Consider the following 12,130-nt stretch of genomic DNA (forward strand, 5'->3'; position numbering starts at 1 on the left):
ATATATGGCTTTGGCTTCTAAGATGGTTGGATGGCATCACTGATTCGATGGACACGAGTTTCAGCAAGCTCTAGGAGTTGGTGATGGACAGGAGAGCCATGGCATGCTGCACGCATGGAGTCGCAAAGAGTCGGACACGACTGAGCAACTGAACTGAACTGAACGGTGACTCAGGGATAAAGAATCCGCCTGCCAATGCGGAAGACATGGATTCAATCCCTGGGTTCGGAAGATCCTCTGGAGAAGAAATAAAAACCCACTCCAGTGGTAAAGAAACTGCCTGCCAGTGCAGGAGACGTAAGACATGTGGGTTTGATCCCTGTGTTGGGAAGATCCACTGGTGGAGGGCACTGCAACCCACTCCAGTATTCTTGCCTGGAGAATCCCATGGACAGAGGAGTCTGGTGGGCTACAATCCATAGGGTTGCACAGAGTTGAATATGACTTAGCAAATAAACAACAGAATAAATAAATAAATAAATATATTCAGATTCTTTTCCATTATAGGTTATTATAAAATATTAAATGCAGTTTATTGTACTATACAGTAGGTCCTTGCTGTTTATCTGTTTAATACACAGTAGCTTGTATCTGCTAACCCTAAAGTCATATTTTATCCCTCCTCACTTCCTCTCCCCTTTAGTAACCATAAGTTTGTTTTCTATGTCTGTGAGTTTATTTATGTTTTGTAAGTAAGTTCATTTGTATTTTAGATTTCACATATAAGAGATATTGGTTAATACTCATTTTTCTCTGACTTACTTTACTTCATATGATAATTTCTAGCTTCATCCTTCTTTCTGCAAGTGACATTATTCTTTTCTACTGCTGAGTAATATTCCATTGTGTGTGTGTGCATATATATACCACATTTTCTTTAACCATTCATCTGTTGATGAACATTTAGGTTGCTTCCATGTCTTGCCTATTGTAAATAATGCTGCTATGAACATAAGGATGCACGTATCTTTTTGATTTAGCATTTTTATCTTTTCAGATATATGCCCAGGAGAGGGATTGCTGGATCACATGACACATCTATTTTTAGTGTTCTGAGGAACCTCTATACTATTTTCCATTGAGGCTGTACCAATTTACATTCCCAACAACAGTGTAGGGCTTCCTTTGCTCCACACCCTCTCCAGCATTTGTCATTTGTAGACTTTGTGAAGATGGTGAAATGGCCCAAATTTTGCTCAGTATAGTATCTTCTATTTCTGCCACTGAGATCCACCCCCACCACAGCTTCAGGACTGAAACCCCCAGGGAGACTGAAGCCTCCCTGCTGACAGGGGTGTTCAGTTCAGTCGCTCTTTGCCTTTTCATATCGTTCACGGGATTCTCAAGGCAAGAATACTGAAGTGGTTTGCCATTCCCTTCTCCAGTGGACCATGTTTTGTCAGAACTCTCCAACATGACCAGTGCTTCTTGGGTGGCCCTACACAATGTGGCTTATTGTTTCACTGAGTTAGACAAGGCTGCGATTCATGTGATGAGTTTGGTTAATTTTCTATGGTTGTGCTTTTCATCTGTCTGCCCTCTGATGGAGACGGCTAAGAGGCTTATGGAAGCTCCCTGATGGGAGAGACTGACTGTGGGGCAATCTGGGTCTTTTTCTTATGGGTCAGCCGACGCCCTCCCGCATCCTTATGGCATCCCCTCAGGGTTATTCTCAGTTGAAGAGATTTCTCTCTTCCAAGATGGTCCCCCCTACTCCCAGGGCACTCACATTTTAGGACTGGTCCCTGCAGAGGCACAGGGACCCCAGTTTGGGACCAGTCTGCCCCCGCCCTCCGAGCTACAGCGCCAGGTGATGCGGCTGCGCCCTTGTTGTGACTCATCACAGCCCAGTGTCTCCTTCCGCCCCGTCCTACGTCCTTCGGGGTCACACAGGTTTCCATTCCAAGAGCTCTCCTAAAGAAAGTTCATGCCTGCAGCATTTTTATCTCAGAATCTGCTCCTGGTGAACTCAGCCAGTGACACCCGTCCAAACACAGAGTGTGATCTTCCTCCCCCAGTTGAGTGGGAAGCGGGGAAGAACTGGGGCGGTGGGGCCCTCTTAGCATCCTGAGGACCCTATTGTGGACTCTGTGGTGGAATGTAGGACTCGGGGCATTTTCTGGTGACTGCATCCTTTGAGATTATTTTAGTCCTTCTGGAAGCTGGCTATCCTTACAAGTGTACTTTCATACTTCATAACCAACGTCCCTATCTAGTATACAAAACCAAAATTACAGAGGGCTTTAAAAAAAATCAGCATTGAATTAAATGCATTAGTATACCTAGGAAGGTGTACCGAAAGTTTCATGGTAGTTTTCTTTCCAGGCATGTTGCATTTTCTTTTCTTTTTTTTTTTTGGTTCTGTGTGCATGTGTGTTCATCAGTCACTTTCTTCTTTTTGTTTTTAATCTTAAGTGTTTGTGAAATGTAGTATTAATAGAGGAAAGGGCTCATATAAGTTTATAGCACACTAAATTTTCAGTTGTCACAAACTGAACACACCCAAGTAACGAGCACTCAACTCAAGACACGGAATGTTGTTGGCAAACCAAAACCCCTTATGCCCTCTATGGGTGACCTCTCACTGAACTTGTGATAGCATAGGTTAACTTTAGCTATTTTTCTACTTTATAGCAATAAAATCATGCATGAGGTATTCTGTTGTATCTGGCTTTTTTGGCTTACCATTGTATTTTGAGATGTATCCAAGTTGTTACGTGTAGCAATAAGTTGTGTATTTTCACTGCTGTATACTATTTCATTGTATGACTATAAGCCAACATATTTAATTTGTAATATGAAGATATTTATATAGTTAACCCCATTAATTTGGACCATACTGTTTTGCTTTTTCATTTTAAAATCACTTTTTCCCCAGATGTTTTACTTCTCAGGTTTTATTGGGGTAAAATTGGCAAATTATAATTGTATATCTTTAACGTATATACAACTTAATGGTTTGGTATGTGCATTGTGAAATAGTCACCACAAGCTAATTAACATATCCATCACCTCACATAGTTACCATTTTCCTTCCTTCCTTTCTTTTCTTGGGGTGAGAGCATTGACCCTATGTCCAGTGGTTTGCTATTCTGTGTATCCTGCCATAAATACTGTGGCCATTACCTTTGGTTGGCAAGCACACATTTCTGTTGGCTATGCACCTTGTGGTAGAATGGTGAAGGTGAACTATGTGTAATATTCAGGTTTCTGAGATACTCCACAGTGTTTTCCAAAGTGGTTCTATTAATATTTATTGTTGTTCAGTCCCTTGGTTGTGTCTGACTCTTTGCGACCCATGGACTGCAGCACACAAGGCTTCCCTGTCCATCACCAACTCCCAGAGCTTGCTCAGACTCATGTCCATTGAGTTGGTGATGCCATCCAACCATCTCATTTTTTGTTGTCCCCTTCTCCTGCTGCCTTCAATCTTTCCCAGCATCAGGGTCTTTTCCAATGAGTCAGTTCTATTCATCAGGTGGCCAAAGTATTGAAGCTTCAGCTTCAACATCAGTCCTTCTAATGAATATTCAGGGTTGATTTCCTTTAGGATGGACTGATTTGATCTCCTTGCAGTCCAAGGGACTCTCAAGCATCTTATCCAACACCACAATTCAAAAGCATCAACTCTTTGGCGTTCAACCTTCTTTATGGTCCAACTCTCACATCCATACATGACTACTGGAAAAACCATAGCTTTCACTAGACAGACCTTTGTTGGCAAAGTAATATCTCTGCTTTTTAACACACTGTCTAGGTTTGTCAAAGCTTTTCTTACAAGGAGCAGGCATCTTTTAATTTCATGGCTGCAGTCATCATCTGCAGTGATTTTGGAGACCAAAAAAGAAAGTCTGTCACTGTTTCCATTGTTTCCTCATCTATTTGCCATGAAGTGATAGGACCGGATGTCATGATCTTTGTTTTTTGAATGTTTTAAGTTTTAAGTCAGCTTTTTCACTCTCCTCTTTCACTTTCATCAAGAGGCTCTTTAGCTCCTCTTCACTTTCTGCCATAAGTGTGGTGTCATCTGTATATCTGAGGTTACTAATATTTCTACCAGCAATATTTTTTTTAAACTGAAAGCAGCAGAGTATTTTATTTTATTTTTTAAAAAAACCATCATTCAGTAAATGTTATTACACTATAAAACATCTAGTTTACAACTGAAAGGTTTTCTAAAGAGATGATTTGGAGCCTTCCACATTTATCATATGCCTTTTCATTATTCTTGCAATTCTGGATCCAAATTGCGTGGCCCGCTTTGGCAGAAGAAGAGAGGCTGTTTGACCAAGTTCCACTGCTGCAAGACACAAAATTAGTTTTTCACCAATTCCACAGGGTAAAGTCAAGTTTGCCTTTTCCCAGACTGGTAGGGAATTTAGAAAGGAGACAATATTTTAATCCAGGAAAGGAAATCTTGCTTCTTTTCCATGATCACTGATATGTCTATCATCATGATTAAGATTTCTAGAAGAAATTCGACCCAGTTCCATTTCAATTCCTTATTCAGTCTCCCCAGCCCATGTGTCAGGAAGTGGACCCAATGACAAGAAGAACCTGCAAGCTGCTCATCTGAACCAACTCTGGTAAGAACCACCTTTGCACTGCTCTGATACGGTTTTTCTCCATCTTGGGTCACTAACCAACCAGCTCCTCTGGAAGCAAACCAGACTGCACAGCCAATGCTATCATCTAGGACTTTATCCAAGGGCTGGATTAAGTGTGATATTTGAGTTCTTCCTAATCTTTGCAGTTCTTCTAGAGAAACATTAATTTCAACAAGATTCCAAATCCCCAAAGGATTGGCAGCTTGCAGTTCCGTCAGTCCTGCTCTTCCTGTGACTCGACCTGGTACATTGAACTGTTCACCGGGTCTAGCAGCAGCAGCAGTAATAGTTTTGGAGAATTCTTCAGAGGGTATTTCACAATGATTTTTCTGTTTTCTCCCTTTTTTGTTAAAATTAACTGGTATGGTCTTTTCTTTAGTCATGAAAGCCACATTAAGAAGATCAGTTGGTTCATCTAAAGGAATATGATGGTCAGCAAGGGCTGCAATGACCATGGAATCAATCCCTCCAGAAAACAGAATTGCAACATTCACTTTCCTATTACTAGTTTTCAAAACTTCGCTTGGTTTCAGGCTTTCATCCCTAGGTAAACACAAGACACGTCTCTTGACTGCGATACTCGGGACACCAATGAACTGCTGAACTACTTCCTTCGTGTGTCCATCAGTAAGAAAGACCTGAAGGGTCTCTTGTCAGTGGACTCCTGGAACTACTGCTGCAATGGGTCTCAAATGCAGCTTGTGGCAATGGCATATTTAAAGGGACAACAGGTGCTTTAAGATACAGTTTGGCTTCATTTGCTGCCACCAAGACAAATGTTGGCAAGTCTGCTGAAATCCCAGTCAGGCTATTAACACATTCTCTGACATTCCACGCCCCCCCCCCCCCCCCCCCCCCGCCAGAATTGTATTTCCAAGGATACAACTTTAAAACGACAGATTTGGAAATGGAAACAGACTTGAGATCAATTCTGAAAATTCCAGATGCTGGAACTTCCTGCCACTGATCGGCCACTCCAGAGGCTTGGGCACCAACTGAAGAGAGGCAGAAACTCTTGCCCAAGTTACTAAAATGCCAAAGCAAGCTACGATGACCAAAAAAGTCCCTCAGTTCAGTTCAGTTCAGTCACTCAGTCGTGTCCGACTGTTTGCGACCCCATGAATCGCAGCACTCCAGGCCTCCCTGTCCATCACCAACTCCTGGAGTTTACTCAAACTCACGCCCATCAAGTCGGTGATGCCATCCAGCCATCTCATCCTCTGTTGTCCCCTTCTCCTGCCCCCAATCCCTCCCAACATCAGGATCTTTTCCAATGAGTCAACTCTTAAAGTATTGGAGTTTCAGCTTCAGCATCAGTCTTTCCAATGAGCACCCAGGACTGATCTCCTTTAGGATGGACTGGTTGGATCTTCTTGCAGTTCAAAGGACTCTCAACAGTCTTCTCCAACACCACAGTTCAAAAGCATCAATTTTTTGGCGCTCAGCATTCTTCACAGTCCAACTCTCACATCCATACATGACCACTGGAAAAACCATAGCCTTGACTAGATGAACCTTTGTTGGCTAAGTAATGTCTCTGCTTTTTAATATACTATCTAGGTTGGTCATAACTTTCCTTCCAAGGAGTAAGCGTCTTCTAATTTCATGGCTGCAGTCACCATCTGCAGTGATTTTGGAGCCCAGAAAAATAAAGTCTGACACTGCTTCCACTGTTTCCCCATCTATTTGCCATGAAGTGATGGGACCAGATGCCATGATCTTAGTTTTCTGAATGTTGAGCTTTAAGCCAACTTTTTCACTCTCCTCTTTCACTTTCATCAAGAGGCTTTTTAGTTCCTCTTCACTTTCTGCCATAAGGGTGGTATCATCTGCATATCTGAGGTTATGGATATTTCTCCCGGCAATCTTGATTCCAGCTTGTGCTTCTTCCAGCCTAGCGTTTCTCATGATGTACTCTGCATATAAGTTAAATGAGCAGGGTGACAATGTACAGCCTTGATGTACTCCTTTTCCTATTTGGAACCAGTCTGTTGTTCCATGTCCAGTCCTAACTATCCCATAAAGAAAGGCTAGATGCTTGATAATATATAAAAGACCAAGGATCTTGGGCTTTTGAGAAGAGTGACAAAATACCAGATTTATTCCTACAAGAGGAAAGATAATGAAACATGATTTGAGTATCATTCTCTTCTGCTTGGACCTTGATCCCACTAAAGACTTCTCCATTCCACAGGAATACATTGCCTCTTTCATCTTCCACAGGAAGGAAAGTTATGACCAACCTAGATAGAGAGACCAACACATCTCTTAAATGAAGGACATGCCCAGAGAATAAACACTGGTAGTTAACATTGGATCTTAACAACTGTTTACTACTATTGGGCCCCCGTTATTTAAGATTACACAGTAAATCCTCTTTCAAAGCTTTGCAAAATGCTCAACAGAAAAGCTTACTGCACAACAAATGCCACACATTGCTATCTAAAGTCAAGTTGGTTATTTCTTGATTTTGGTATACTCTTAGTTTTCTATTTCTTGATATTCTTTCCTTAGTTCATCCAATATATTTTTGCTTTCAGAAAACATTTCTATTCGGTCTGCAAGAAAGAATATGTTGCTGTTCTGTTGCTGCCTATATACTTTCCTGTTCTTCTTAAGGTTAAAAAGTTCATCCACAACAACTTTTTGTTCTTTAGTCTTTGTTGAGCTCTTCCTTGTGCACGGTCAAGCTCTCAGCAGGGACCAGCCCAGCGCGGTCCTCAGATTGTTCACCCCGGTCCTCAGGTTGTTCACCCCGGTCGTCAGGTTGCTCACCCCGGCTGGGCATCTCAGCAGAGAACCAAATACTCTCCCAGCAATCTTGATTCCAGCTTATGCTACATCCAGCCTGGCATTTCACATGATGTACTCCAAAAATAATTTAAATAAACAAGGTGACAATATACAGCCTTGACATACTCCTGTCCCAATTTGGAACCAGTCTGTTGTTTCATGTCCAGTTCTAACTGTTGCTTTTTGCCCTGCATACTAATTTCTCAGGCGGCAGATAAGGTGATCTGGTATACCCATCTCTTTAAGAATTTCCCACAGTTTGTTGTGATCCATGCAACAGTCAAAGGCTTTAGTGTAGTCAATGAAGCAGAAGTAGATGTTTTTCTGGAATTCTCTTGCTTTTCCTGTGATCCAACGGATGTTGGCAATTTGATCTCTGGTTCCTCTGCCTTTTCTACATCCAGCTTGAACATCTGAAAGTTCTCTAGTTAATGTATATTTTCACGAAACATGGGAGAGTTCAGTTTGCTTCATAGTCTCAGAAGTTTCTCAGAGTTTTCTCTGTTATATTTTTAACACAATTTTAAAATTATTCTTGGGCTTTTAATTTTATTTTGTATTGCTGTTGTTTTAAAAATTACAAATTATGTGTACTTGGATATTGTTTGTAAGACAATTTTTATGATTTTTTAATAATTTTGCATCTATCAGTTTACTAAATTTTATTGTTTGCATAGTTTATTAGTTTATTCTCTTGATTTTTCCAAGATATATAATCAAAGCATCTACAAATAATGATAATTTCGCATCCTTCTTTGCATTTTTATACAAGCAGCTTCTTTGTCTTTTATGGTTTCAGTGTATATTTCCTCTAGAAAAAAGTTTAAAATAGTGTTAATAGTGAACATTCTAATCTTCCAAAGCACCACTAAACCTCCAAAATCTTTATTGAAATATTTTTATCAATAGAATACACTCCCTGAAAAATCTTTTAGTAATAGATCTTTGCAGCAGTTCCAGAGAATAAAGGTGGGAATGAAGCATTCAAATAAAAAAAAAAGATGTTCTTGAAGACCAGAGCATCAAAGAAAAGAAAATCTTAGGATAACACAAGGTGGAAAAGGTCAGAAGTGACCAGACATGGCCAGTAACACTTAAAGGGGGAAAAAGAGGAGGAAAAGGAAACAAAATGAAACATTGTGATGCCCACAGCCCAGGAACACAGATGCACTGAAAGAGTGAGATTCAATCCCCAAGTAATGCTTCCCTCCTCACTCCTTCCCACATCACAGGACACAGGATGAAAACAGTGAATAAAGAGGAGTGAACAGCAAGATACAAGTTCTATTTAAGAAGGGGTTTTAGGGAAACCCACAGACAACTGGGGAGACAAACAAGGGCACCAGAGGAGAATGAAGCTCCAGCAGACATTAAACACAGCCCAGCTCCCAGCCAGGTCAACATAAAATCTCACACCACAGGCTTATTCACCTTAATTCCTCATATCAGATATTATCATGTCGGACTTTCAACATCATTGCAGGATGTGCTAAAGGCAGGAGAAAACACAGAAAGCAAAGCTTAGACCCAGACTCTGATGTGACACAGATCTTGGAATGTTCAGGCACAGAATGTGTGTGGATATACACAAATATAGAGAGACACTAATTGTAAAGAATTGACTGGTGTGGGGCTCATGGGATTATGGAGGTGACAAGTCTCGGGATCTAGGGTCAGTAAACTGGCGACCCTGGAGCCAATGGAGCGGCTGAAGGAGGAGCTGGGGGAGGGAGAGAGTCAGGGAGTAAGCGTCATGATGGAGAAGACAGAGGATGTCTGCAGGAAGGGGAATTCTCAAAAAGGGAGGAAATCGATAAAAAACTCACTCTGCTGGCAGCACATTTTCTGAAAGATCTGCTGCTTTGGTTTAAGCCTCTGAGTTCCACTTGTCCTAATGCAGGATAAAAGTAATAACAACAGTCGTGTTCCTGTTTCCCCTGTTGATATTACCAGTGAAGTCACTCAGTTGTGTCCCACACCTGCAACCCCATGGACTGCAGCCTGCCAGGGTCCTCTGTGCTGGGGTTTTCCAGGTGAGAACACTGGAGGGGGTCACCACCAGGCCTGCAGACAAGAGCAGCCCACAGAGCTTTCTGTCTGGGGTGGGGGGCCTGGCTGGGGGACTCCCCCACTTTCTCTTGTCTCTTCTCCTGGCTGACAGCTGCACTCTTTTTTTTTTTTTTTTCATTTATTTTTATTAGTTGGAGGCTAATTACTTTACAATATTGTAGTGGTTTTTGCCATACATTGACATGAATCAGCCATGGATTTATATGTGTTTCCCATCCCCCCCCCCCCATGCCTCCTTCCCCATCCCATCCCTCTGGGTCTTCCCAGTGCACCAGCCCTGAGCACTTGTCTCATGCATCCAACCTGGGCTGGTGATCTGTTTCACCCTTGATAGTATACCTGTTTCAATGCTATTCTCTCAGACCATCCCACCCTCGCCTTCTCCCACAGAGTCCCAAAGTCTGTTTTGTACATCTGTGTCTCTTATCCTGTTTTGCATATACGGTTATCGTTACCATCTTTTAAAATTCCATATATATGCATTAGTATACTGTATTGGTCTTTATCTTTCTGTCTTACTTCACTCTGTACAATGGGCTCCAGTTTCATCCATCTCATTAGAAATGACTCAAATGAATTATCTTTAATGGCTGAGTAATATTCCATGGTGTATATGTACAATAGCTTCCTTATCCATTCATCTGCTGATGGGCATGTAGGTTGCTTCCATGTCCTGGCTTTTATAAACAGTGCTGCGATGAACATTGGGGTGCACATGTCTCTTTCAGATCTGGTTTCCTTGGTGTGTATGCCCAGGAGTGGGATTGCTGGGTCATATGGCAGTTCTAGTTCCAGTTTTTTAAGGAATCTCCACACTCTTCTCCATAGTGGCTGTACTAGTTTTCATTCCCACCAACAGTGTAAGAGGGTTCCCTTTTCTCCACACCCTCTCCAGCATTTATTGCTTGTAGACTTTTGGATAGCAGCCATCCTGACTGGCGTGTAATGGTACCTCATTGTGGTTTTGATTTGCATTTCTCTGATAATGAGTGATGTTGAGCATCTTTTCATTGTTTGTTAGCCATCTGTATGTCTTCTTTGGAGAAATGTCTGTTTAGTTCTTTGGTCCATTTTTTGATTGGGTCATTTATTTTTCTGGAATTGAGCTTCAGGATTTGCTTGTATATTTTTGAGATTAATCCTTTGTCTGTTGCTTCATTTGCTATTATTTTCTCCCATTCTGAAGGATGTCTTTTCACCTTGCTTATAGTTTCATACATCATGACCAAGTGGACTTTATCCCAGGAATGCAAGGATTCTTTAATATCCACAAATCAATCAATGTAATACACCACATTAACAAATTGAAAGATAAAATCCACATGATTATCTCAATAGATGCGGGAAAAGCCTTTGACAAAATTCAACATCCATTTATGATGAAAACTCTCCAGAAAGCAGGCATAGATGGAACATACCTCAACATAATAAAATCTATATATGACAAACCCACAGCAAACATTATCCTCAATGGTGAAAAATTGAAAGCATTTCCCCTAAAGTTAGGAACAAGACAAGGGTGCCCACTCTCATCACTACTATTCAACATAGTTTTGGAAGTGTTGGCCACAGCAATCAGAGCAGAAAAAGAAATAAAAAGAATCCACATTGGAAAAGAAGAAGTAAAACTCTCACTGTTTGCAGACGACGTGATCCTCTACATAGAAAACCCTAAAGACTCTACCAGAAAATTACTAGAGCTAATCAATGAGTACATTAATGTTGCAGGATATAAAATTAACACACAGAAATCCCTTGCATTCCTATATGCTAACAATGAGAAAACTGAAAGGGAAATTAAGGAAACAATACCATTCACCATTGCAACAAAAAGAATAAAATACTTAAGAGTATATATACCTAAAGAAATGAAAGACCTATATATAGAAAACTATAAAACACTGATGAAAGAAATCAAAGAGGACACAAATAGATGGAGAAATATACCATGTACATGGATTGGAAGAATCAATGTAGTGAAAATGAGTATATGACCCAAAGCAATCTATAGATTCAATGCAATCCCTATCAAGCTACCAATGGTATTTTTCACAGAACTAGAACAAATAATTTCACAATTTGCATGGAAATGCAAAAAACCTCAAATAGTCAAAGCAATCTTGAGAAAGAAGAATGGAACTGGAGGAATCAACCTGCCTGACTTCAGGCTCTACTACAAAGCCACAGTCATCAGGACAGTATGGTAGTGGCACAAAGACAGAAATATAGATCAATGAAACAGAATAGAAAGCCCAGAGATAAATCCACGAACTTATGGACACCTTATCTTCGACAAAGGAGGCAAGAATATACAATGGAAAAAAGACAACCTCTTTAACAAGTGGTGCTGGGAAAACTGGTCCACCACTTGTAAAAGAATGAAACTAGAACACTTTCTAACACCATACACAAAAGTAAATTCAAACTGAATTAAAGATCTATATAAGACCAGAAACTATAAAACTCCTAGAGGAGAACATAGGCAAAACACTCTCTGACATAAATCACAGCAGGATCCTGTATGACCCACCTCCCAGAATATTGGAAATAAAAGCAAAAATAAACAAATGGGACCTAATTAAACTTAAAAGCTTTTGCACAGCTGCGCTCTTAAACACAGCTCTTGAGCTGAGCTCTGGATCACGTATTACTAAAAACAT

At 40.8% G+C, this 12,130-nt stretch overlaps 1 pseudogene; it reads right to left on the minus strand.

Moving 5' to 3' along the window:
* Positions 1 to 4,152: 4,152 nt before the first annotated feature.
* LOC122674581 lies at positions 4,153 to 7,043 on the minus strand (annotated as a pseudogene).
* Positions 7,044 to 12,130: the final 5,087 nt, after the last annotated feature.

The sequence above is a fragment of the Cervus elaphus genome, chromosome 18 (assembly GCF_910594005.1).
Source record: "Cervus elaphus chromosome 18, mCerEla1.1, whole genome shotgun sequence".
NCBI lineage: Eukaryota > Metazoa > Chordata > Mammalia > Artiodactyla > Cervidae > Cervus > Cervus elaphus.